Genomic DNA, 4,566 nt, shown 5'->3' with positions numbered 1-4,566 from the left:
ACCGAAAGCCAACAGGGTCTTTGCAGTGTAGATATTTTGGGGACAGAGGTGTGGGGAACTAGCAGTAAGCTGACAGTCTGCCCAACCTCCCACCTCACTTGTTCTGTGAAGTTGCTAAAGGCTATTTTTTTCCACACCTTCATGTTAGCTGTAGTGCAGGATTGTTTATACTCCTTCTACACCCCAAGTCCCCCAGAAAAACTGGAAGCAAGTTTCCTATCCTTTGTTTTGTGAAGTTAAGATGTTATGTATGGTGGGCATTTTCTGCACTTGGTAGAATTCTTGCATTGCCTTGGAAATGTGATCACAGATCTCTGATTTGCTAATGGCCTTACTTTGCTCTATAAATAAAGCAGGAAGCAGGTGTTGATCATGCTCAGTTCTTTTTTTTTTTTCCGAGTTTAAATGCGTTTTATTTTTAGACAACCTACATGACATGTTTTTCTTAAAAACAATGCCTCTGCTCCAAATCAATCGAGGTCAAAATAATGAAGAGCTCAAGATAACATCAGTCCCATTTGTCCTAGTCCTGGTGTGATGAAAAGCAGCAGCCAGCCTGACCTGTGGTGGCGCAGTGGATAAAGCGTCGACCTGGAAATGCTGAGGTCGCCGGTTCAAAACCCTGGGCTTGCCTGGTCAAGGCACATGGGAGTTGATGCTTCCAGCTCCTCCCCCCTTCTCTCTCTGTCTCTCTCTCTTCTTTAAAAATGAATAAAAATAAAAATAAAAAAAAAAAAGCAGCAGCCAGTTACGATGACAGGTGATAGATCCAAATTGCCAAATTTGTTAACATTTTTCCATTTCTAAACCATCCTTAAAGAAAATCATATATGGGGTCACACCATCCTCACGGTAGTCCAGTAGAGCAACCATGCCATCTGGATTCATGTTTTCACCAATAAAGAACTGGTAGTTTTTGAAATTGGCAAGGATGTGCTTGATTCGTTCTGCAGCCCCTGTCATAAAAGGCTTTACTCTTTCTGGTCTCTGTTCTTCAAGTTTTCCTTTGATTGATTTCATGTAATTCTTGATGTACTTCTTGTAGGCTTCTTTTGTGAAGCTGGTTTCCTGCAAATGATGGTTCATGACAATATCAACACCCGTGATTACTGTGCGCTTTCGGTGCCGTCGCCATCGGGGCCTTCAGCGGAGGCATTTCCACCAATAAGTGAGTCATCAATGTTACCCTCTGTCCTACTCACCATCTTCCCCTCTACCTCCAGGCACAGCCCGTCTGCGATCTCCCGGATCTTATAGATATCGGAGAACATCTCATCATGGCTGATGAGGTCCCGGTAGATGATCATGATTGTGGCTGGAAGGAGACGACGGTGGCGCTGGCTTAGCAGGAGCCCGGAGCTTGGAGCGAGCACGGTGCAGCCGGAGCGGCGCTGGGGGGGGGGGGGGGGGGAGCGGGCGGAAAAGCGATCATGCTCAGTTCTTGCCATCAGCATTGCAGAGGCCTCCCAAGCCCATCCTTTTACTCTAAACCTATTTTCTTAATTCCGCACTGTTCCCACTCAGGACCTGGAATTACTAGCTGCGCTGGTTTGCGGCATCTGTTTTTAACTCTATTATTGAACATTTCATATGAACTAAGCAGAGATGGTACAGATAGTACCTCTTGTCTTGGTCTGAATTCAATGACAGACAAGTAAATCAGTTATTACAACACAGTATGTTAAATGGAGGCATTTAGCTTAGACTGGGGCCTAAGACCTAGGGTAAGAAGTATTAAGGAATGCTTTCAGTTTTTGTGGTCAAGGATACTAGATGACAGATTGATAGATAAATAGATAACATCGAAATCTTAAATGATTGATTTTTTTCTCTCAGTATCTAACCCTTCCTTCCCAGTCATTTCTTTTTTTCTTTTTTTCTTTTTTTGTCAGAGAAATGGACAGATAGGGACAGACAGACAGGAAGGGAGAGAGATAAGAAACATCAATTCTTCGTTGTGATTCCTTAGTTGTTCATTGATTGATTTCTCATATGTGTCTCGACAGGGGGCTACAGCAGACTAAGTGGCCCCTTGGTCGAGCCAGCGACCTTGGGCTCAAGCTGGTGAGCCTTGCTCAAACCCAATGAGCCTGCGCTCAAGCTGGCGACCTTGGGATCTTGGGTCCTCTGCATCCCAGTCCAACGCTCTATCCACTGCACCACTGCCTGGTCAGGCCCCAGTCATTTCTTAAATAATCCACTTCTTCCCCATTGAATTATAATATATATTAAATTGCTGTTATTGTAAGGTATTTTCCCCACTGAGGAAGAAAAAAGGGCATAGCCACCAAGTGTGGAATAGCAAAAGCTTTATTTAGTAGAGCGCTTCCCAGACGAGGTTCTCTAGTCCACGAGACGGGTGCCAGAGAAGTCGTGCCCCCTCTCATTTGGGGGTAATTTATAGCGTCAGTAGGGTGGTCGGGTTGATATGACGTGGTGAAATTTCATTGGCTGACAGATGGTAGTTCTTTTGCAAAGGGCTCCAGGCCATTTCTTTTTGGCAGGCATGGGTATGGGTGGTTCCAGCCGAAGTTCCAGGGCCTGGTTCTTCATGTGACCTTCCCCCCATTGCCAACCGACCTCACAGTTATATATTAGAATGTATGTTTACTTATGCAACTATCTAATTGGGAGCTTCCTTTTATGTTTAATTAATTTTCATATTCTAATGCTGTGTTGAAACTTTTTATTATCATGGTTTTATAATGTTTTAATATCTGAAAAGACCAGTTCCCCTAAATGTTCTTTGTAAAAATTACCTTGCCATCCTTAGCAGTTCTTTCACATAAATTTTAGGGTTATTTTGCCAAGCACACTCCTCCTCAAGCAATTCCTGCTAGGAATTTTAATAGAGGTTACATTAAATTCAAATAGTAATGTGGGCTAAATTAACTGTTTATACTCTTCAGTATTCTCAGCCAAGAGCATTAATAAAATTTGCTTATAAGAAACAAAGATTTGCCCTGGCCGGTTGGCTCAGCGGTAGAGCGTCGGCCTAGCGTGCGGAGGACCCGGGTTCAATTCCCGGCCAGGGCACACAGGAGAAGCGCCCATTTGCTTCTCCACCCCTCCGCCGTGCTTTCCTCTCTGTCTCTCTCTTCCCCTCCCGCAGCCAAGGCTCCATTGGAGCAAAGATGGCCCGGGCGCTGGGGATGGCTCTGCGGCCTCTGCCTCAGGCGCTAGAGTGGCTCTGGTCGCAACATGGCGACGCCCAGGATGGGCAGAGCATCGCCCCCTGGTGGGCAGAGTGTCGCCCCTGGTGGGCGTGCCGGGTGGATCCCGGTCGGGTGCATGCGGGAGTCTGTCTGACTGTCTCTCCCTGTTTCCAGCTTCAGAAAAATGAAAAAAAAAAAGAAAAGAAACAAAGATTTATTTATTTTATTTTAGAGAATTGGAGGTTTATCATAAGAAACAGAGACATTTATTTGTATTCTGTGTATATCTCTGAAGTTTAATGTTTTCTTCTCATGAAATATTTCCTTTTTCTCAGTTATCTATAAAATTTTAAATATTTTGGTAATTATCATTAACAGGATTACTGTTCTTTTATATTTTCTGGGAGAGTAAAACTATTTTTGAAATGTGTTTTATTATATTCAGCCACTTTTCCAAGTCCTGTTATTTCTAAAAGCTTTTCTATAAATCCTTTTATGGTTTCTAAATCATTTCAAATAATGACTGTTAAGGCTTTTTTCATAAATTTGCTTTTTAAGACAATTAGTGTAGAAACAGCATGAAAAATGGGAAAATGGAGCTGAGACGGTATGAAAATCTGATGAGAATATTACAGTGATAAGAACTGAATCAAGTTAATCAAATTAAATGAAGAGGATGGATTAAAAGAAATTCAAAAGGTAAATGTGCAGGACTCATTAATCTGGAGTAAGAGATTAGCAATAATAATAAAGGATGACTTTAGATTTGGGTGACTCTTTAGAAAGAAATTCAGTAGACAGTTTTTGTGGAAAAGAATCGAGTCACTCAGGTTACAATTAAGAAATTGGCAGTTTATTGTGTGTTCATTAATATAAATAAGGATCAAGGTTTTCTGGTTCCAAAGCTTAAACCAAATGTCCTTATTCTTGTAGCAGCTGTCCCTGTCTTACTACGTACTACCAATCAACCTCTTTACCTTCTACTCATTGTTTCTGCTTACTCGTCATGGCTTTTGTGGACTGTGTTCTGAATGTTTTTTGGATTTAACTCCTGCCACCAACTGCCTAGCTCTATCCTCAAACCTACAGTTCAATTTCCTAGAAAGAGAATTGACCTAACCAAACATTGTTCTATATTATAGTTACCTTATTAGGGCACTTAATAGGCAACTGGTCAGTTTCTGGAATGGTTCCCTTTAAGCAGGGGATCACTCTTTATTCAGCTGGCTGAGCACCTAGGATGTCTATAGTCAGCAAGATCTTTGGAAGAGGGAGCTCCCTATCACAATGTAGAAGAGGCCTGTGGACACAGCCACAATCTGTGGCTTATTCTGTCTAGTACTACATTATCAAAGGAAAAACAGGTTGGGAAACTGTGGGAGGGAGGAGTCACAAGTTAGGTTTTGATCAT

The 4,566-nt window shown here is 42.4% G+C and overlaps 1 pseudogene; it reads right to left on the bottom strand.

Moving 5' to 3' along the window:
- Window positions 1–739: 739 nt before the first annotated feature.
- LOC136308138 (translationally-controlled tumor protein-like) lies at window positions 740–1,322 on the bottom strand (annotated as a pseudogene).
- Window positions 1,323–4,566: the final 3,244 nt, after the last annotated feature.

The sequence above is a fragment of the Saccopteryx bilineata genome, chromosome 6 (assembly GCF_036850765.1).
Source record: "Saccopteryx bilineata isolate mSacBil1 chromosome 6, mSacBil1_pri_phased_curated, whole genome shotgun sequence".
Lineage (NCBI taxonomy): Eukaryota > Metazoa > Chordata > Mammalia > Chiroptera > Emballonuridae > Saccopteryx > Saccopteryx bilineata.
This window is presented reverse-complemented; position numbering and strand designations above follow the sequence as displayed.